This window comes from Panthera uncia (assembly GCF_023721935.1).
Source record: "Panthera uncia isolate 11264 chromosome A1 unlocalized genomic scaffold, Puncia_PCG_1.0 HiC_scaffold_17, whole genome shotgun sequence".
Classification (NCBI taxonomy): domain Eukaryota; kingdom Metazoa; phylum Chordata; class Mammalia; order Carnivora; family Felidae; genus Panthera; species Panthera uncia.
The window spans coordinates 64614148-64637587 of record NW_026057577.1 but is presented as its reverse complement, the minus strand read 5'-3'; the positions used below and the strand labels follow the sequence as shown (position 1 = coordinate 64637587).

The window sequence follows — 23440 nt, the reverse complement described above, 5'->3', positions numbered from 1 at the left end:
TTTTTTTTTTTTTTTCCTTCCCCTCCCCCATGGGTTTCTGTTATGTTTCTCAGGATCCACATAAGAGTGAAACCATATGGTATCTGTCTTTCTCTGTATGGCTTATTTCACTTAGCATCACACTCTCCAGTTCCATCCATGTTGCTACAAAAGGCCATATTTCATTTTTTCTCATTGCCACGTAGTATTCCATTGTGTATATAAACCACAATTTCTTTATCCATTCATCAGTTGATGGACATTTAGGCTCTTTCCATAATTTGGCTATTGTTGAGAGTGCCGCTATAAACATTGGGGTACAGGTGCCCCTATGCATCAGTACTCCTGTATCCCTTGGATAAATTCCTAGCAGTGCTATTGCTGGGTCATAGGGTAGGTCTATTTTTAATTTTCTGAGGAACCTCCACACTGCTTTCCAGAGCGGCTGCACCAATTTGCATTCCCACCAACAGTGCAAGAGGGTTCCTGTTTCTCCACATCCTCTCCAGCATCTATAGTCTCCTGATTTGTTCATTTTGGCCACTCTGACTGGCGTGAGGTGATATCTGAGTGTGGTTTTGATTTGTATTTCCCTGATAAGGAGCGACGCTGAGCATCTTTTCATGTGCCTGTTGGCCATCCGGATGTCTTCTTTAGAGAAGTGTCTATTCATGTTTTCTGCCCATTTCTTCACTGGGTTATTTGTTTTTCGGGTGTGGAGTTTGATGAGCTCTTTATAGATTTTGGATACTAGTCCTTTGTCCGATGTGTCATTTGCAAATATCTTTTCCCATTCTGTTGGTTGCCTTTTAGTTTTGTTGGTTGTTTCCTTTTATAAAGCAGGTTTTAAAATCAGTTGTAGTAAGTTTTTAGAAATCATCTAATGTAGCACTTTATTTCCAGCAAGGCCTCACTTAACCCATTCAAGATAAATTTACATACTTTATCTGAAGATTTAGGAAGATATTTTCTAGCAGTTGCTATGAGGATCATCAGGAAGAATTTAAAACAACATTTGGTCGGCCATGAGTGTGTGACGGTAAAATACAGAAGTGGTTATTTTTTATGTACAACTTTAAAGTCTTGAGGGCAAAAAAATTCAGTGCAGACTCAAACTTGCATTCCGGTTTCATTTTATTATTTTCAGGTGACTTCTTTTAACACACTGCACACATGTTTACCTCATTATTTTTCTCAACATAGTTTTAGTCATATAAATAAGAGTTATCAGAAAATAAGGAAAGCCATGTCCTAATAAAGAGGTGCCTGAGTCTGACCAAAAACCAAACTAAGAGTGTATATATGGAGGGTATGTATTTGTGGTTTTTAGACTAACTAAATCCAAGGCTTCTGCGGCCAGGGATTCTGTCTGATGGTGTTACAAGGAGGTATGTGAAGTGGCTTTTTGCTGGGTGGGAGAATTCAGTAATTCACCCTTCTTGACAAAAGCTGAAGCCAGATAAAACTCACCTCACTCTCTCACGGTAAACAAGAGGGAGCCAAAGTCTGCTGGAGTTATTCTAACAGAGAAGAATTCTACAAGATCAATACAAATTGTTGACAACCTCATATAACATGCAGGCATTATCACAGTATAAGGAAGAAAATCATCATGAAAGGCCAGCAACAAAACTACCCGGAACTATGTAAGTACAGTTCAAATGTGAATTTGAGTCCTTGTAGATTGATAATGAATAATAGCAACAATTAATAATGAAGAGCTTCACATTAGGAAGAGTCATTTCTCACCAACCAGTGTGGGATTGGATGAGAACAGAATTCACGAAAGATAAATAGAAGCTATAAAAAAGGAGAGGAGAGAAATCTGGGCCAGAACAGAGGCAATTCTCTCAGTCACAATCAACAAAAGTTTCATCAGTTCTCAGTAAAAGTCAATAACAAGTTAAAACCAGCATTCTACTCTTTTTTATTTATAGTTTACAGATGTAACTTGTTCAAGTTAACTGCATAATAAACTACATAGATATCATTCTAATAGGTCGTGGTCAGTTTGCTGATTCTCAATTCCTTTGTTATCTTACTTAAGTCTCAAGTTTAAGACCCCCTTGAACTTGGCAGACAATGTATCACAAAGTTTTGATACTCATAGAGCACAAAGAAGCACCATCTCCATTATCATACCTGTCTGCATATCTGGGCAATAAATATCATATAGGCACAAGGAACAATATGGGCTCAATTAAATTGTCATTATCCAGAGTATACATATACATATTTTGTTATGTGAGAATTGAACAACCGAGGTAAAGGACAAAATTTTGGATGCTTAACTGTGTGGGTTTAATTATTTTCTGAATTCGGTATACAATTGTTCCCCTGTCAAAGGGGGGAATGTGCGAACATTAAGATATCAAAGACTATAGTTAGCTCTAGGTATATATCATCTTAGGAATATATACTACTGTAATTGGATTATTACTGCCCTTCAGAGTGGGGCACATGGTAGTTTGTCTCTTTCTGTAAACTTAGGAGAAAACTTGATTCTGGGAATTTGGTCTTTGAGGAAAGTAGCAGCTATCTCTAGAGAAAGGAGAGGCTCATTTTTTATATCTGCTGTATAGTTATGATCGTGATCCTTCTATTTCAAGGACATCACTTTCTAGTCAGAGCAATGAGCTTTCTTCATCCCCAAAGGCCACCCAGTAACGATCTTCCTCATCTATTTTCACTGAAGCTACAGGCTATTGTCCATGCATCAAGAAGCTGTTTTTGTTTTGTTTTGTTTTGGTTTTTTCCTGGTTCTGTGGCAGATTCTCCACGAACCCTTGTGGCAATTTTTTTTTTCCTTCCTGCTATCTGTTTTCTCAAATGCAGAGATGTGTTCATTCTTTTCCTCTTCTCAGCAGGATATGGCTGGAAAAGATCTGAGAGCTTCCTGGGAAAACAAGTCACATAAATGCCAGATAATATTTTTTTCTTTACTAGGTTAATTCTATTTTAAGGGGGAAATTGAGGAACATGGGCAAAAAAGAAGGTGGCTTCAAGCAAGTTTGGCAAATGTTTTAGGAGACTAAACTGCTCAGTCCTGATATTTAAGGCATTAGCAAGAATAAATAGAAATACTTAGCAAAACTCTTTTCTGGGTATATACTGCAGTCAACACAGTTGAGCTCAAGAATCTAGAGACAGAAGAAAGCCATAAATCTGAATGCAAAATGTTGGAATAAAGTGTTGGTGGAAAGAACAAAAGGAAGAAATAGAATCTCAAGACCTAAGGGGAATTTAAAATATTTACATTATGCTTCTATTTCAGCAAAGTCTGATTTTTCACTCTTCACTGTGTACGCAGCCAAGATTTTTGGTGAAGAGTTTAGGAAGAAGCTTGTAGTTCTTTTGTCTAATCTACTGGTAAGAAAATTTCAAGGTCTGCTTTCATGTGCTTTTGAGATGGATTTCATTGTTACTTCCAATGTGTATATTGCATCCATTTTTTCCCTTTTTGTTTCAGTTTCTATAGTTCAGGGTTTTGCGTCCTCATCATTTGTATCACTAACTCGACATTCTTCCTAAGCCAGTCTATTTGACACATTGTGACCAGAATAGTCCTATTACTGTGGCTCTTCCACTCAAATCTTTTAGAGATTGCTCATTTTTACCAAACTAAGTACAAGTGTCTTGTTTGGGCATCCAAAGTCTACCATGGTTTGTTTCTAACTTACCTCTTTTCATCTTCCACATGTTTCTAATATCAGATCTTAGGTCTGGGTTGTTCCCCATGCCCTGAACAGGCTAGCACTTTGTTTACTCTAGACTTCACATACACTTTTCTCTTAGACCAGCATATTTCTCTTATCGTTTTAAAAAAGATTTTATGAAAACCCATCTGTGAAATTTCAGACCACGTCCCATTTCCTGTCTCTACAATAACTTGCCTTATCCCCTAATTTGATAGTAAGTCTTCCCCCATGACATGAGATTACAACATTTATACGTCCTGTTCACATAACCACTTACATTTTAATTCTTTCATTTATTTTCTTTGCCCTTTCAAGTCATTAGTCTAGTTTGGAGTCAGGGATATGAAGATGTAACACCTAGCGGTTATTCTTCTTAAGTAACTTACAGGCCACTGAAGAACACAAATGTGTAAGCAAACAATTAAAGTACACTGTGGAAATTGCTGCAAACAAGTGATATGGAAGTACCATATGAGCAGAATAGAGGAATACCTAAGACTATTTAAGGAAGTAGCAATGGAATCTAATGAAAACAATCATATCAAAATAATATTAGTAAGTAACACGAAGTGCCATGATAGACATTTTAGGTACCATACAATTCCTTCAAATACAATTATTCTCACCACTTTCAGATAAAGGAACTGAGGCTCAGAGAAAAGTTACCAGCCTACATAGCTAGTATTAGCATATCCAGGATAACACTTAGCTCTGTAGGAGAGAAAAGAGTCAGGAGTCAAAACCAAATAGGGTGGCTGAGTTGCCCTGGGGTGGAAAACAAAACGAGGGGCAGGATGGTTTACGTCTCAAAGGGACAAGGGTGGGAATGTCTGGAGTCAGTCCCGTACAGACAGTCTTTAATAACAGATTTCTTCTGGGGAATAGCTGAATTTGTGGTTTTGCTTCAGCAAGATGTGAAAAAGAGGCTATGGAAACTTCTGTGATTCCAGACATGCTGATGGAAGAGGGCCCACCAGGAAATCCTCCCAGAAGAACAGGTCGGATTAATTATCTTTGTGGCCCTAGTCCTCCTCCAATGGCTGGTGGATGAGAAGGTCAATGTCTACTCTGAGCAGGAGACAACTGGACATGTACATTCATAGCAGAAGGAAACCATCAAGAAGCAGAGGGCTGACCATGCTGGACAAGTCATTGAATGTGTGCACCTGAACATGGATTGCTCTGTGTCTAGACAGACAAATGAGGTCATTCTGGGACTTGCCTCCCCAGGGATCTGGCATGACTAACACGCAGTTCTACAAATGCACGTGTTCATCTCATTATCTTTTTTGAGTAGTTTATGAAAGTATTAATATAGTTTTAATAAGTAAAATATTTTTAGGTTACAAAACTTGAATTCTTATTTTGTATGATTAAAAACTGCAAATTTGAAGAAAAGTAAGAGGTGTGTATCCAGTGAAACAAACAAACAAGCAAACAAAGCCAGATAAGGTGGAGGAGTGCTGAAGTGGCAGGAGAGATTCTGCCCTCCAGTAGAGAGCAAGTTAGTTGATTTGACATGCCAGGTCTTACCAAGTTTTCCTTCTCATCTGTTGCTTACATAGTTGTAGCCACACACTGAAGAAAAAGTTCTCACGTAGACTGAGCAGACACACAGGGTGGCCTCCGCCAGTGAAACAGAAGCAGCGGCAAACTGCATATCTTTATTTCATGTTCACCAGGTATAAACATCAAAGCATGGGAGGAAAACACAAGGAGCCTCCAGACATAGACCAAACACACATCTGGTGTTTACATGAAAACATGCAGGGAAGATGTACAGTTTTAAGGACTGCCAGGCAATTACAGTGGGTCTGCCCCTTAACTGGCTCCTGGGAGATCATGGGGCCCTGTTCTCATAGTGCTATCGTGTTCGACAGCCTCAAGACCAGAATATTGCTGATGTTCCAGCCATTACCCCAAACGCTTTCCTAGAGCTTGCAATACATTCTCTAGAAATAACTCCACATACAGTAGTGTCTTTAACTTGTTTATATAAATATTACTGAGTGTAGGCTGCAAGAAAATGTAGACTCTGCCAGGTTAAAGTCATTGGAATTTTAGGCAACTTAGTAAAAAAAATCCCCTCTTCCCATGCAGATTTGAAATAAATTGGAGCTACAGAGGAGGTCAAGAGATGGATGTGAAATCATCTTTTTAAAAAATATTTATTCATTTTGAGAGAGAGAGAAAGAGAGAGAGAGAGAGAGTGATCACCAGCATGAGCAGGGGAGGGGCACAGAGAGAATCCCAAGCAGCCTCTGCACTGTCAGCAAGGAGCCCAACCTCATGAACAGTGAGATCATGGCTTGAGCTGAGACCTGAGCTGAAATCAAGAGTCAGATGCTTAACTGACTGAACCACCCAGGTACCCCTAGAGGTGAATTTATCTTAGTGTTAAAGGCTTGGTTGGAAGCCAGTGAACCAAATGGCCTCAAAGAAACTTGCCTATCTTGTTCTCAGGCAGGTATAAAACATAGCAGACCTCACTGCAGAGGCCCAGCTTTCCCCACTGGGCATGCCTCACCTGAGCACACACAGGCTCTCAAAGGAGAGGGAAGGGGAAGGGCCAAGACAATGCCAGTCATTCCTGCTCCCAGTTGTACAGTCCTTAGATGCTCATCCTCCTCTGGGAATGAGGACCAAGAAGAAAAAAGCAAGGCATGTTGCCCAAATGGACTCTCCACATGGAAACACATAAAAAGGGCAAAAGATTTTTACCCCCAGAGAAAGTTGCTTGCTATTAGTTATGGTTTTTCTTATGCAAGGCTATCCAATTGGAAATAAAAGTACAGTAAAAGGAGATTAAACTAAAAGTTAGAAAATGTGACTTCCAGTAAAAACTATGTCACCAATTGGTTTCATGGCCTTGAAAAAAAACCGCTTGGGGTATTTTGTCATCTCCTCATTAGAGCTTTGGACTAGATCATTTCCTTTCCGCTCTAAAATTCTAAAATCCAGTCATCTAGGAGACTGCTCTCTTCAACTCTACTGCTCTATGTGTGGAATGAAAAACGTGGACAATCATTCAATGTTTAACTTTCTCTTAAAGCTTTTACTGGCCTTTTCTGAGGCCTGTGGTTTGGATTCAAGGCCGAAATGGAACTTAAAGAAGATTTCTAGCTATAAAGTATAGTAGGACACTGCAACAAAGTCACTAAATTCTGAAGCTACCCAGGATCTCCGTGGACTTTGAATCACCAAGAGATTTGTTGTGAAGTTTCAGGATAGAACTTCCCAAATGCACACACTTTGGTTTGGTTTTGTTCTTTCAAAAACCTTGCCAAAATATGGTTAGCTTTCTTTACATGGTTATTACTTAGACTCAAGTTCTGCTTTATTTTGTATATGCCTGGACTCCAGAATTAAACTCAAAAGGTAGCTTCAAAAATATTCTATACTTCTTGACATATGGTGGATAAAATGGGAAAAAGTATTCAAGTGTGTAAATCATGGGACTTTAGGACTATCGTGTATTAGTGAACATATATTGAAATTATTCTGGAAGACCAGATCCCTTGTAGAGAGGTAACATAAACACCATTTTACACATGTGCTGAAATAGCAAAGTGGTGCATTTGTTGGTTATGATACATACATAAAATACCGTTAGTTACTTTATAGTATAGTCATGGATTTTTCAGTATGTGTTTAGCCCAATTCTCCAATTCTTGGCCTTTCCCAAAATAATGCAAATCTCTGAAATAACGAATAGAAATTGAAGTGAAAGAGAACGACATTATTCAATTAGAATGAATACATTTAAGGACTAAGAAATTGGGAAAAAATAAAGGCAGTGAGGTTATAAAGCTTATGGAGTTTTCTAAGCACAATCAGGCAAGAACTGCTTAATATTCACAAATTTCTCCCTGCTCTTTCCCGTTATTTAAAAAAAAAAAAAAAAAAAAAAACAACTCCAAATTTCAGTACCTCTAATGAAATTGAATTTAAAATTTAAATTTGGGAAGGTGGAAGTGACCTCTAGCCCAAAGCTCTCCTCTTAGAGATGAGGAGACAGATTCTCAGAGTGGTTCATTAAATTGCCAAGGCCATAGAGACCATAAACAGTGGAGCCAAGAGGAGTTTCAGGTTTCTAATTCATTGTTCTTTTTGATAGTTGGTGCTACTTCCCTGTCTTTAATGAATTAACAGAAGAAAGGCCTCCACCTCTCCTTGAACGTGCTGTGGTGTCATAAATTCAATTCTGGTCTCCCAATTAATCATGTCGGAAAGGCCTCCCCGCCCCCTCACCTCTTTTGAAATTCAAAAAAAGAGTAATCCAGTGAAGGGAGACCTTTTACTTTGCTTCTTTGTGCTTTCTCACCTTTTGACCTTTCCTCTGACTTCCTGGTATTGCTTGGGCTGGCTGCACAGTGTTTTTCTACCTGGGGAAAGATCATTCTCCCCATCCTGCTGATGCTCAAACAAAACCATGTTATGCTTTCCTTGTCTTCCTCCTTTTATGATTCTTGCCTTTTCTTCCTCCTTTGCTTTCTCCTTCTTAATTAGGTTCAAGGCAAGGTGGATGTCTGCTTCCAGTCCATTGTCCTGGAAATGAAATCTATGGCAAGGCCATCAGAGTTCTTTTTAAAACACAGACCTAGCTGTAGACACTGAATGCATTGAGAAATAAGTCCCCAAAGTTTTGTGTTTCTCATTAACTTTTAAAACCTTTGCTGACTACACATGCTCATTACATCGAGTTGTAAATGATGTTTGAAGAGAATGATTCCAGCCCACTCAGTGCACAAAGAGAATACAAACAAGCATTTGCAATTGCTTTTTCAAGGTGATACATGCTATAATATTGAGCTGAGTTACTGCTATAAAGTTTGAAGTCCCAGAAGTCTCAAACCACTGGAAAACAAATATGAAATGAAAATATATAATTTGTTTCATGTTAACTCTCTCACCTCCCACCGACTTATTAAATATAGGTGAAAGCTTTCTTCTCTACGAAAAAGTGCCACATGAGGAACTCTGACTTCATGTTCCCTCTTCCAAATAGCTTTGCTTTCTTCTCTGACTTGTTATTAATAACTCTGACAATGCTGGAAGCTATAGCTATAAAGTGACAAATGCTGGCTGTTGAATAAACAGGACAGATGTCACCAAGAGCCACTTGTTTTCCTAAGAACACGGAATTTGTTTTATGTTGCCATTTGTAATAAATATTATCATAGTTTTATCTTTTATCTGAACATTGCAGTGGTCCTTGGGTGACTGCAAAGGTGACAGTCTTGATGGTCATAGTTATGTCTATCCTTATAGTCCTCTGAGCAGCGAATCTGTCCTATCAAAAGGCCCTTAATCCACGACCAGAAACTCCACTGAAGATCGTCTTTTGAAAACCTATTTCCATCATGAGGCAAGTGTTTTAATGAGGGGAAAATGGGTCCAAGTGTCATATGCAGCCTCTATGCTTAACTTGATACAATGGTATGGGCAACGTAGATACTACCCTAAAAATATTAACCCTATAGCATTAAGTACAAAATTATAGTGCATTATAAGGAAACAAATAGCTCCAGGGAAAACACTTTAATATTGAATACCTGGAAATAATAGGCCTTCACACACAAATCATGCTTTTGTTGAGTAAATGATTCATTTTTGGAATAGTAAATCCCACCCAAATTCTTGAACAGATCTCTATAGGCTATCAGACTGAGAAAGAAAAAAGAACCTAAGAGCAACAAAAACAGTGATGTCTAGCCAGGCCTCCCCTAGTGTGAATTCTGGAAGCCAAGTTTGCTCAGTAGAGACTTTCCTTGCTGCCTCACATGTCACTGTCTCTCCTGGAGTCACTGCCAAGCTCTTCTAGGTTTTCCTTGATCAACATAATGGGATGAGATGGTGGTATCTGAGCGTGCTATGCCTCAATTGGACTTTTCTTCCATTACTAAGATCACTGTCATTTCTTTGCTGCCATGGCCACTGTGCAGCTGTCTGCCATTTTCACAGTCATAGCTCTGGCTCATGTGCCCTATGTAGAGTGCTCAACACAGGACTGCTGCTCACTGTCCCTGGGACATTGGGACAAACACCCTTTTATTGATACCTCTTCTTCCAAGAACCAGCTCTGAACCCTCCAGGTTTCAGGGTGTTCCTGCTTTTCTCCTAACCTCTATTTTCCTAAGATTAAGCAGCACCTGGGAAATGTATCCGATTGAAAAATGCGCTGTGTTCCCCCATGACCAGACAATTGAGGTCTTTATTCTGTGACCTTCTTTTCTTTTCTTTTTCTTTTCTTTTTTTTTTTTTTTTTAGAGCTGGAGATAGAAGCTGAAGTGTATTAATTCTTTTTAAATTTTTTAATTTGTTTACGTATTTATTTATGAGAGAGCGAAAGAGAGAGTACAAGCAGTGGAGAGACAGAGAGAGAGGGAAGGGAGACACAGAATCCGAAGCAGGCTCCAGGCTCTGAGCTGTCATCACAGAGGCCAACATGGGGCTTGAACCCATGAACTGTGAGATTACGATCTGAGCCCTAGTCAGATGCTCAACTGACTGAGCCATCCAGGCGCCCCTGTATTAATTCTTGATTTCTCCTCATGAGAAAACAAACTGATGTTCTATCTGCTTATGTTATCCCCTCTCCTTTGAGGTTAAATTGCTAGATATTGTCAAAATTCTTCCGATAAAACTTGCAGAAGATTTGACCCTTTGCTTTTGGGAGTCTCTTTGAGCTTTGAAATTATATTGGATTTTTGCCCATGGATTTTAGATAATTAACTCCTGAACAAATCATTAGTGGGAAGTACAAAGTGTAGTACACTGAAATCCGAATGCTTGCTTTAAAATCATTGTCTTGTCATCTACTATTAGCTGTGTGACTTTGACAAGTACTTCGTATATTAGCTGTGGGGATTAAATAATATATGGAAAGTACTGATAAAAATGTTCAAAACAATATCCAGTTAGAGGACATTATGGGAGAGAAAACCCCATTTATAATAGTAAAAAAGATTAAATACCTAGAAATAAACTCAACAAGAAATGTACATATGACTAAAACTTTAAAATTCTTCTGAAAGACCAAAAATTAGACTTGAACAAAAGGAAAGACGATTTTTTCTTGAATATCAAGATCAAGACTCAATGTCCTAAAGCAGACCATTCTCCCTAATTTATAAATTATGCAAAATCACAATAAAATGCCAACAACCTTTATTTAGAGAAGTTTATATTAAAATCCATAATGAAAACAAACATGTAAGAATAACCAGGATAAAACGAAAAATAAAAAAAACTCCAGTGGAGACACGCCTGCGTGGGTCAGTGAATTAAGCATCCAACTCATGATTTTGGCTCAAGTTATAATCTCAGGGTTTGTGGGTTTAAGCCCTGCATGGAGCTCTGTGCTGACAGCGTGAGGACTGCTTGGGATTGGGATTGTCTCTCCCTCTCTCTCTGCCCCTACCCTGTTTGTGTTCTCTCTCTAGGTCTCTCAAAATAAATAAACAAACTTGGGGGAAAAAAGCCTACAACAGAGAGACTAACCCTATCATTCAAATATCCTATAAAGAAAGCCTCTGTAACTGCAACAGTTTGGCATTGTCACATGAATAGATGGACACATCAGTGAAATAGAATGGAAAGCTCAGAAATATACCTAAGTAGATATGCAAATTTTATATATTGTAAATGTAGCTTCTTGAATCATGGGGACAAAAATGGACTTTTTAATAATCAGTATTGGATTGTAACCACTGGGTAGCCATTTGGAAAAAAAACACCACAAAACTAGAACTATACCTCACACTTTTCACAAGACTCAATTCCAAATGAATTAGAGAGCTAAATGTAAGAAAATGAGGCAGATATTAAAAGAAAACATGGGTGAATTCTTTAATGTCAGGGTAAAAAAAAAAAAAAAACTTTGTGACTAAAACTCAGAAACAGTAAAAGACTGATAAATTTAACTACATAAAAATAAAAACTTGTACCATGACAAATACATCATAAATGAAGTCAAGAAAGAACTGATAATCAGGGGGAAACCATTTACAGCATGTACCATAGACCCAAGGTTAATATCCCCAATACATTTAAAAAAACCACCTCTTAAAATTGTGCAAAAGACTAAAAACCTATAATCAGAGGGGCGCCTGGGTGGCTCAGTCAGTTAAGTGCCAGACTTCAGCTCATGTCATGATCATGGTCTCACAGTTTGTGGGTTCAAGCCCTATGTCAGGCTCTGTGCTCACAGCTCAGAGCCTGGAGCCTGCTTTGGTTTCCGTGTCTCCCTATCTCTCTCTCTGCCCTTCCCCTGCTCATATTCTGTCTGTCTGTCTCTCTCTCAAAAATAAACATTAAAAAAAATTAAAAACCTATAATCAAAAAACTCACAAATACTTATTTTTTAAATGGTCTTTAAACACATGAAAAGATACTCACCCTCAGTGTAATACAAATCAATGCAACACTGAGGTACCACTTACCATTTATAAAACTAGCAAAAATTGAAAACAACTAGGTTTATTAGCAAGACTTTAGGAAAATTGGCACACTCATAAATTGTTGCAGAGAATGCAAACTGGTGCAAGTCATCTGCAGAAAAATTTGTCAATAAGAAATCTACACATGCCCTTATTTTTTAAAGTATAATTAATATACAATGTTATATCAGTTTCAGGTGTACAACATATTAGTTCAACAATTCTACACTTTACTCAATGTTCCCCATAAGTAAACCTATGCGTGCACATTTTGATTTAACAATCCCATTTCTAAGAAATTATTCTAAGATACATTTTAAATGTAATGAAAATACCTATGCATAAGGTGATTCATTGCAGGATTGTTTATAATTCCAAAATATTATAAGGAATATAAATATCCAAACACTGAAGAGTGGCTGAATACATTATGGTACATCCAAAGAATGGAGTACAACACATTTGTAAAAAGGAATGAAAAATATCTCTATGAAATTGTAAGGAGTGTTTTCTACCATATTCTGCCCAGTAAAAAATATGTTTCTAAAGCAGTATTTATAACAGGCAGAGTAAGTTTTGAATGAATGAATGAAACAAAGAAAGAAAGAAAAGAAAGAAAGAAAGAAAGAAAAGCAAAAAAAGCTATATGAAGTATACAAGGATCTGTTCATTTGTGCAGCATGAAATATATGAAATATAAGAATACACTAAAAACTAATGAGATTGGTTTCCTAGAGGGTATGGATAGGAATGTGGTGAAAATATCGGAGAAGAGATAGGGAGGATGGTCACTTCTCCATGGATTCCTTGTCAACAGTTTTGAGTTTTAGATGTCATCGTTTCACATGCTCAAAAATAAAATAAAATTAACCTCAATGTTGGTGGACTCTAAAATCAACTACAAACAGTAAAAAATGAACTAACTGTATCACAAGTAAGATAACCACATGGAAGCAGGTGAGGAAGAACGAATCTAAGTAGTTCTTAGATTTGAACTAATCTAAGTCAAAATACTATTTTGACTGTATAAATTAAGGCTAAGGACAAGAATTTTATACAAATATCGTACTCTAGGTAGTGAACTGTTTTTCATGGCAGATGGGTTAGCAAATTTGAAACTACTTCATGTGTATTCTAGAACTGAGAAAATAAGTGAGTATAGTCTAGATAATGACAGCCGGATTTGCTACCTCTTGAGGAAAAGGAATTACAAGTGGAGAAGTGGGCAAGCCTAAGATGGATATTGTGGTGGTGGAAGAGTCAGAACTCAGGATTTTCAATGTTTATACATATAAAGAAACATAAAATAGGTGAAGATGTGAACATATAAATACATGTATTTCCTAGCTCTATTCTCTGCAAAGGCCAAGAAGCAATGACATTGCAGTAGCCATAAGTACACCTCACTTCCACATCTTGGTCTCAAACACGATTCTCCAATACAACCAATCAGTACCCCTTAGAGAAATGGCTGGGTCTAAGACCGGGGCAGGGAAAGTACAAGTTGAATCCAGAATGCCATGTGGTTTCAGAAATTAAAGAAACACTTAAAAATTAACATGCACAGGATGAAAAGACACAGAAGCCAAGCTGAAGAAGTCCCCATGACCAAATCTAGAATAATATAACCAAAAAATAATTAGAATAATGGATTATAAATTCATGGGATGAAAAAATGGCTGTAAGTTCATACTGAAGTCAATGAATGAATGAATGAATGAATGAATGAAAAGGGAAAGTTCTTATAGTAGAATTCCAACTTAAAAATGAAGAAGGGGTTGGGGCGCCTGGGTGGCTCAGTCGGTTGGGCGTCCGACTTCGGCTCAGGTCATGATCTCACGATCCGTGAGTTCGAGCCCCGCGTCGGGCTGTGTGCTGACAGCTCAGAGCCTGGAGCCTGTTTCAGATTCTGTGTCTCCCTCTCTCTGACCCTCCCCCGTTCATGCTCTGTCTCTCTCTGTCTCAAAAATAAATAAACGTTTAAAAAAAAAAATGAAGAAGGGGCACCTGAGTGACTCAGTTGGTTAAATGTCTGGCTCTAGATTTTGGCTCAGGTCATGATCTCATGGTTGTGATGTCAAGCCCCATGTTGAGCTCTGCACTGAGGATGGAGCCTGTTTATGATTCTCTCCTTCTCTTTCCCTGTACCCCTCTCCCAACCTCTAAAAATAATAATAATAATAATAAAACTGAGAAAGAAATGATGGAAATAAAACATCACCTTTTGGATAATACCACAGAGGAGAGACCTGGTAGACACTATCTTAACCAAGTAGTCAAACTTGACATCACTGGTAATAGAACATATCAAAATTATGTGCCTCTGGATTCATAAGAAGAGAACATGACTACTGTAGTATTCTTGTCATATATACACAACCTGAATATAATCATTAAGAAATATTAGAAAACTCAGATTGAGGGACATTTTACAAATAACTGGCAGGTATTCTTCAAAAGTATCAAGGTATCAAATAAGGAAGACAGAAGAACAATCAGAGATTGAAAGAGATTAAGGAAAAATAACAACTAAACACAATGTGTGATCCTTCATTGACTTCTAGATCAGAAAAATGACATGAGATAATTATTGACATTTGCATAAGATGAGTATATTATTTGAGGATTCTGTGTTGTTAATTTACTATCTTTAATAATTGTACTATGAGGATTCAATGTATTAACATTTGAAGAAATTCAAGAAAAGGTATAAGGGAACTCCCTTTGTAGTACTTGGGCAGTTTTATGGTAAGTCTGAAATTATTTCACAATGAGAAAATTTAAAACTAAGTCTTAAAAGTATTGGAAAGTGAAAAAGTGCTCAACGATTAACAAGTATTACTTATTATGAGTTTAGCAGTCTTTCTAATGTATGAAAGCTTAATTCCAAGTTGAAAGACTTCAGAAAGATATTCCTTTAATTAAGCTCTTTTCAAAGGGAGCATTTTGAATCACCTATGAACTGTCTGCAGCACAATCACCTATTTTCCAAATGCATATCAGAGCCATTCCAGACCACTTGACTTACAAAATGATTCTCTGCAACTTAACAAACTCAACACCCAAAAAGCAAATAGTCCAGTGAAGAAATGGGCAAAAACATGAATAGACATTTATCCAAAGAAGACATCCAGATGGCTAACAGACACATGAAAAGATGCTCAACATCACTCATCATCAGGGAAATACAAACCAAAACCACAGTGAGATATCACCTTACACCTGTCAGAATGGCTAACATTAACAACTCAGGCAACAACAGATGCTGGCGAGGATGCAGAGAAAGAGGATCTCTTTTGCATTTTTGGTGGCAATGCAAGCTGGTGCAGCCACTCTGGAAAACAGTATGGAGGTTCCTCAAAAAGTTAAAAACAGAACTACTCTATGACCCAGCAATTGCACTACTAGGTATTTACTCCAAGGGATACAGGTATGCTATTTCAAAGGGACATATGCATCCCAATGTTTATAGCAGCACTACCAACAATAGCCAAAGTATGGAAAGAGGTCAATATCCATTGACTGATGAATGTATAAAGAAGATGTAATATATGTATATGTATATATATATATACATATATATATATGTGTGTATATATATATACATATATATACATATATATATGTATATATGTATATATATATACACTCAGTGATCAAAAAGAATGAAATTTTGCCATGTGCAACAATGTGGATGGAACTAGAGTGTATTATGCTAAGTGAAATAAATCAGTCAGAGAAAGACAAATATCCTATGATTTCATTCATATGTGGAATTTAAGAAAACAGATGAACATAATAGAATAAAAGCAAAAACGAAGAGGGGGACAAACCATAAGAGACTCTTAAATAGAAAGAACTGAGGGTTGCGGGTGGGGTGTTGGGTAGGTAGATGGGCTAAATGGGCAATGGGCATAAAGGGGGGATGAGCTAAATTGATGAGCACTGGGTATTATATGTATGTGATCAATTACTAAAATATATTCCTGAAATGATTATTACACTGTATATTGGCTAACTTGGATTTAAATTTTAAACAAAGGAAAAAAAATGAATAACAAAAAATGTGGTTCTTTGCACAGTAAGAACTTTTTGATTTGTATGGCTGAGGAAAAATACTTTTACTTGTCCTTACCTTTAAGCAACAGGTTAGTTGGATATAAAAATTTAATATTTCCCTCTCAAATATGATTCAGTGTTGTTGGAGAGGAGTCTGAGGTCAGTCTAAATTTTTTTTTAAATGATCTTTTTTCTCTCCAAAAGTGTATAGGACTTAGTCTTGATGTTCTTAAATTTCACTAGTGTTTTCATGTTATGGGTTTTTCAGTAACTATTTTGTTCTTTACTCTGTCCTTTTATCTGAGAGTTTATATCATTCTGGGTATAAATCTGGAAGATTACATTTTTTCCCAAATATTTCCTCTGTCTTGTTTACTTTTATATCCTGTTCTGAGGAGGCCCTTTTTATATGGGTCTTAACATGTCTCCTTCCTTTATTCTTTCCTGAGAACTTTGGGAAAGTTCCTTGACCATTATATTCTAGATCAAAAATTTATTTTTTAGCTTTCTAAATTCTGCTATTCAACCCATCTACTGAATTACTTCAACAATTATTTTTGTTTAATTTTTTTGTTAGAGAAAGAGAGAGTACCTGTGTGTGAGTGGGGGAGAGGGGCAGAGGGAAAGAAAGAGAGAACCTCAAGCAGTCTCCATGTTCAGCACTGAGCCTGACATGGGGCTTGATCCTACAAACCATGAGATCATGGCATGAGCTGAAATCAAGAGTCAGACATTTAACCAACTAAGCCATCCAGGCACCCCAACAATTATGTGTTTTTAATATTGAGTATCTTCAATTGGGTTCCAAAATCTTTATGCCCCTTAGGAAATCATTATGTCTATATGTTATATTCTTTTCATATCATTACCTCTACTAACTCTGTATCAGCTATTCTATTTGTTATCTGTCTTTCATAGTACTTTAAGTCCTCAGAAGTCATGCTGATTTTCTCTGTAAGTTCATCTTTCATTGCTTTGGCATTATTAACTGTTCTGTCTGGTAGTATTGAAACCTTTGGTTCTCAAAGTGGTGTCTAAAGACAGGACCAGCAGCACTGGCATCATCTAGGAGCATATTAGAAAGACAGTATTTCAGGGAATTCCCAAGTTATTAAATCAGAATCTGCATACTAATAACACCAGCCACGTGATTTATTTGCACTCTAAAGTTTGGAGAACACTGATGTATACCTTAGCCCAGGTTCCTTCAAGTGACCTGGGGAGGGGTGCCTCTTTTACAGTCTGCATTTAATTATCCCTTTTTCTCTCTCTCCTGAAACAGATTTCCCTTGTCCTCAGGTACCGCCAAACTTGTCTTTCTCAGGCATTGTTTCTATTCAGGGACAAATACTGTCTGATATAAATTGCTAGCCCAGTAAGTAAGAGAGAGAGAGAGAAGAAAGAATGCTGGGTACTAACCAGATTGCTTGTCCCCACCCTATAGAGACTCCTACTCTGTTCTGATTTTAGTGGCCAATGCCAGTGGCTGCTTTCCTGTTCCTCAAAGGAACAGCAGTGTGGAGAAGAAAGGTAAAACTAGAACGCTCACTCATTGCCCTTCTGGGGGACGCTTCTCTCTACACTAGGACTAAAACATCCTCTTTCTTCCTATGTACTATTAGTTTTGTGTAAATTGGCTAAATAGCCTTCTGACATCCATCAAACACCTGATCAACATGGGGCCAGATTGTGCTAGAGAAAGGGAGCCAGCAATGAAGGCAAATTCAACTACTTTTCTAGAAGCTGACTCAGGTAATTCTGAGGTACACTAAAATTTGAAAACTACCACTCTAGTCTTTTTCCCCCCCTCTTTTGTTTGATAGAACATATCAAAATTATGTGCCTCTGGATTCATAAGAAGAGAACATGACTACTGTAGTATTCTTGTCATATATACACAACCTGAATATAATCATTAAGAAATATTAGAAAACTCAGATTGAGGGACATTTTACAAATAACTGGCAGGTATTCTTCAAAAGTATCAAGGTATCAAATAAGGAAGACAGAAGAACAATCAGAGATTGTTGGAGTTGATGGAGAACTTTGCAATTATGTCATTAGGAGACTTTTTCAAAGTATGGTGATATTTCAGTTAATTTTGAGGTTAAAGTTATTTGCATTTGGGCTGAACTGATAGACTCATTCAGAGGGTTATGTCAATCTAGAAAAGTTGTTTCTTATAAGGGTCTAGGATATGTATCTGTAGATTCTATGGCTGAAGTAATTATTTTAGAAAAGATCAATGAAGGCATTTACTAGGATTGAGGGAAGAGTTGATTTTATGTATATTCTAAACCAGTTTACCTCTGTAGCTAAAAGGTATTGTGCAAATACTTACAAGGTTTTTAATTTTGCATATCCTGATTTTTTTTCAAACTAGCTCAATGTAGGAAATTCTCTAGGAATGAGCTAAGGCTACAAAACACTAAGTCCCCATGAACACACAGAGCGCCACCTGATAATGAACAATGGGGAATAAAACTCTTAGCCCACTGGTTTGTCATCAATGATTTTTTTTTGTCTTTCCTTCCTTTTTCTCCCCCTCCCTCCTTTCTTTCTCTTTCCATTACTTCCCCACTTTTGAGGTTCTGCTAACTAATTTTGATATATTTTGCCAAAAAATACAGAAAATGTTGGTTAACTGCAGGGTCAATGCTGTGCATGCAACTACAAAGAAGGCACATTTTCAATTTCCACCTGCCCAGATTGAATTTCATCTAAGCCTTGTGCTTCCATAACGAAATTCTCTTTTGTCCTCCAAAAAATAACAAACCACAGTAAGACATCTCACGTTCCAAAATAGTATCCACTTCAATCTTTCCTCAGTGCCTTGGATGAGATCTAACTCCATCCTTCTCAAAATTCTCGTAAGATTTGGATGACTTCCTGGTCTACCTGCCTCCTTTAAGCCCCTGGTCCCCTTCTTTTCTTATAGATTTTTCTCATTAATGAACATTCACCTTCTCCTTATTGCAAACTCTAGGTAAAATCATTGTCTTAAGTAGTGTGGTGCATTTTTGGTCCTTTACACCCCTTACAATACTGCTTTAAAACTGTGTATTTTTCACCAGGGTGGCTAAAATGAACAAATCAGGAGACTATAGATGCTGGAGAGGATGTGGAGAAACGGGAACCCTCTTGCACTGTTGGTGGGAATGCAAACTGGTGTAGCCACTCTGGAAAACAGTGTGGAGGTTCCTCAGAAAATTAAAAATAGACCTACCCTATGACCCAGCAATAGCACTGCTAGGAATTTACCCAAGGGATACAGGAGTGCTGATGTATAGGGGCACTTGTATCCCAATGTTTATAGCAGCACTTTCAACAATAGCCAAATTATGGAAAGAGTCTAAATGTCATCAAATGATGAATGGATAAATAAATTGTGGTGTATATACACAATGGAATACTACGTGGCAATGAGAAAGAATGAAATATGGCCTTTTGTAGCAACATGGATGGAACTGGAGAGTGTTATGCTAAGTGAAATAAGTCATACAGAGAAAGACAGATACCATATATTTTCACTCTTATGTGGACCCTGAGAAACTTAACAGAAGACCATGGGGGAGGGGAAGGGAAAAAAAAAAGGTTAGAGAGGGAGGGAGCCAAAGCATAAGAGACTGTTAAAAACTGAGAACAAACTGAGGGTTGATGGGGGGTGGGAGGGAGGGGAGGGTGGGTGATGGGTATTGAGGAGGGCACCTGTTGGGATGAGCAGTGGGTGTTGTATGGAAACCAATTTGACAATAAATTTCATATTTAAAAAAAACCCTGTATTTTTTAGCATATATTTTCCATCCATAAGGAGTTCTCTATGTGGGATAAGTTTGTTTCAGCGAGTAGCTATATACACAAATAGTTCAAAATTTTAATTCACTGACATATTTGACTCTTTCTCTACCAATGTGCTTTTTATTAACAATGAGAAGTATTTTTTTTTGTAACGTCACCAATACTGATGTTCATTCTCCATTACATACATAATTCACTCTGACATCATATAAAGGTTAGAGGACTTAGCAACAGGAAAAGATTCATTTTTCCTGATTGGCTTTCACTCATCAGCTAATGGGATGCTATAACCAATTGTGTTTTCATTTCTGCTTTGACTGACCAGGAGCTCAGAGATAAATGTAATGATAAATTTTAGCTACTATATTTGCCTAGGACTTTTTAAAATTAATTTTTATATGCATGTAGTCAACACACAGTGTTACATTAGTTTCAGGTGTACAATATAGTGATTCCACAATTCTATATGTTATGCTATGCTCACCACAAGTGTAGCTATATCTGTCACCACACTACACTATTACAATACTGTTGACTATATTCCTTATTCCTGTGACTTACTCATTCCGTAACTGGAAGGCTGTAACAATGAGAAGTATTTTAATGTTCAATTTCTAGTATTCTTTTTTGCTGGTTAGAAATTTAATTTCCTTCAGGCTAAGAGAAATTCTCTAACATGTAGGCCATATATTGCACAAAATTTAAACTTCTGGTGTATAATTTCCTCTAAACCAAAATGAAAATATTTTATATTTTCTTGCAGCCTTTTTTTTTTAAGGAACAGTGATCTTCAATTACTCATAGGCTTTAACTAAAGTTGCATCTGTCTTATGTCAAGTCCAGCCTTTTTGTCAAAAACTAACATTTTTCTAACACCAGTGGAAACACAACCCTCTCCTGTTTGAAGAATTAGAGCTCTATAAAGGCTGCCATGTAAAACCGACTAAACAGCCTAATCAGTTCAAGCTCTGGTGTCTGACTAGAATGTGCTTGTAGTGTCAGGCTCTCTTTTTACTTTGAGTGTTGTTCCCTGTCATCACCTCCTACACAGCCTCTGCCCTTCTAGTCTTATCTCTCATAAGAGGTTAAGAAAAATTGGAAGGAGTTGCTGATCAGCCAGCAGGAACTGTCAAAGCATCAGTCATTCTGGCCTTCCTCCCAAGAAACAAAACAAATTATTCTCCCAGCCAGCCTCCTCACTGCCCTCTGGGCTCAGGTCTAAAACTGTTTGAACTCTCCCATATGGCTCTCAACATGTGATTGTGTCATTCCATCAGGAAGCCACTCAAAGGGCATTTTCTCAGTTTGATTTATATTTTCCTTTTATCTTTAATATGCTCCCAGGAACACAAAGTCTTTCTTTGTCCTGCTTTGTCTTCCTTGCTCGCCTAGTTTCCTTTTTTTTTTATGTTCCATAGTCCATTCATTTATTACATTTAAGGGCAAGAAACACACTAAACATTTTTGCTTGTTCTAGATTTGATATTTTCATATCAAGGATTCTATTTTAATTTGCATTTGTGTAGTGTCTGTGTGTGTGTGTGTGTGTGTGTGTGTGTGTAAAGAAATCTCATAAAATTTAAAGACTCTCCATTAAACAATCACATCTGTGGACATTAAAAAAGAAGGAACATGGGGCACCTGGGTGGCTCAGTCCGGTGAGTGTCTGACTTCAGCTTAGGTCATGATCTCAGGATTCATGGGTTCGAGCCCCACATTGAGCTCTGTGCTGACAGCTCAGAGCCTGGATCCTGCTTCCGATTCTATGTCTCCCTCTCTCTGGCCCTCCCCCACTCACGCTCTGTCTCACTCTCTCTCTCTCAAAAATAAATAAACATTAAAAAATTTAAAAAAAATAAGGAACATTTCCCTACAAATATCTTAAGCAAGAGGTCATATTTCAATATTTGAAAACATCAGGGAGCAATGGCATGTGAAACCATGGTTTGTTATGTTTTGTGTCATCTATTCTAATAGTGGTATATCTTATCTTAAAATACAGAATGCCATAAAACAGTTGCTGCTGTTAAAGAATTTGAATCCCACCGTGTTGGCAAATGAACAGGACTTGAAGACAGACCTTAGAGAATGTAGACCTCAGAATTTTATTCTCAAAATGCCTAGGGATAGATTTCAGCAGTCTTAGAAAATGAAGAAATTTTTATAATTCACAATAAAAAACTACGTGGAGAACTAAAAAAGGATAAGACTTAATCAGAGGAGAAAATGGATTTGTACTCATTCTATGTTTCTGGTTTTCCATATCATGTTCATTTTCTTCTACCAATATTCCAACTATTAATGGATTCAGTGTAAGATTGAGTAACTCTTCCACTTGGTATTTGGATTTCCTAAGAAAGATCCCTGATGACCTGTGGGAGACAATTTATTTTCAAAGGAGGGAAGGCTCTCTTACTTCTCACCAGTTATTAATCCCAACTCAGAACATCTCCAACTTTTCTTAATCTGACAAATGTACTTCACAGTAATTAATTCTGCTTAGTTTCACATGGACTCATAGCTCCCATGGGTTAGGTTTCATCTTTGTAAATGATGCTGAAATCCAGAAGGCAATAAAACACATTTGGTCCAGGGAACAGTGTGGGGAAAGATTCACTGAAAACATGTGGAGCATGTCGTGGTCTGTAATGCTACTATGTATCATCTACACATACATACATATATAATAGTATTCAATTGTTACCACCCTTGTCTTATTCAATAGGAGATTTCCAATTGAAATATAAGGTAAAAGTCCTTTTACTTTCTTTCAAAGGTACTGAAAGCTTTAAAAGGCACAGAAGTGATGAACATCAGTCTATTAATATCATTAATTATACAAATCAAGTGCTTTAATCCTCTTCAAATTCTTAAGTAAAGCCAATTATTTTACTTGCTACATGTTTCTCATCCTTAGTCAGATTCACTTAACTGCTAGTTAAATTTAAATGCACTACTGAGCATGCCTTGACTCCATGTACTTTAGATTGGTTTACTAGTTCACTCATGGGTAGTTGAATAGTTACTATGCTCCCACCACATTAAGCTTTGAGGAAATAAAAGTGGAAAAAGTAAATGCAGTTCCTACTTTCATAAACATTATATTTTCATCTGAAATAGCCAGTTAAATCTTGATAAACTAACAGGAATATCTTTTGATTTTCCTCAAAGAAGTCAAATTAAAAAAAAAAAAAGTATTTTAAAAGTAATACCTATTGGGGCCCCTGGCTGGCTCTGTCAGAGAAGCATGCAGCTCGATCTTAGGATGGTGAGTTGAGCCTCACGTTGGGTATAGAGATGATAAAAAAACAAACTTAAAAAAATACCTACTGTGTGCTGGGTACAAGAGATTTAGGTATCAGTATGTCAGGGAGACAATCCTGTCTTTCACAATCCTTAAGGTCTTCATTGATTGTTTAATTGCTTTTTAGTTGAGGGTTTATTCAGAGTATTGGCACATAAAGC

At 37.2% G+C, this 23440-nt stretch overlaps 1 protein-coding gene and 1 pseudogene across 2 annotated transcripts in view; one reads left to right on the top strand and one right to left on the bottom strand.

The window, feature by feature from the left end:
• The window catches only part of LOC125935814 (cytochrome c oxidase subunit 7C, mitochondrial), a 994084-nt gene that overhangs the window by 836458 nt on the left and 134186 nt on the right, over positions 1-23440 (bottom strand). The window lies entirely within an intron of this gene.
• Positions 4472-4728, top strand: LOC125935813 (selenoprotein K-like; annotated as a pseudogene).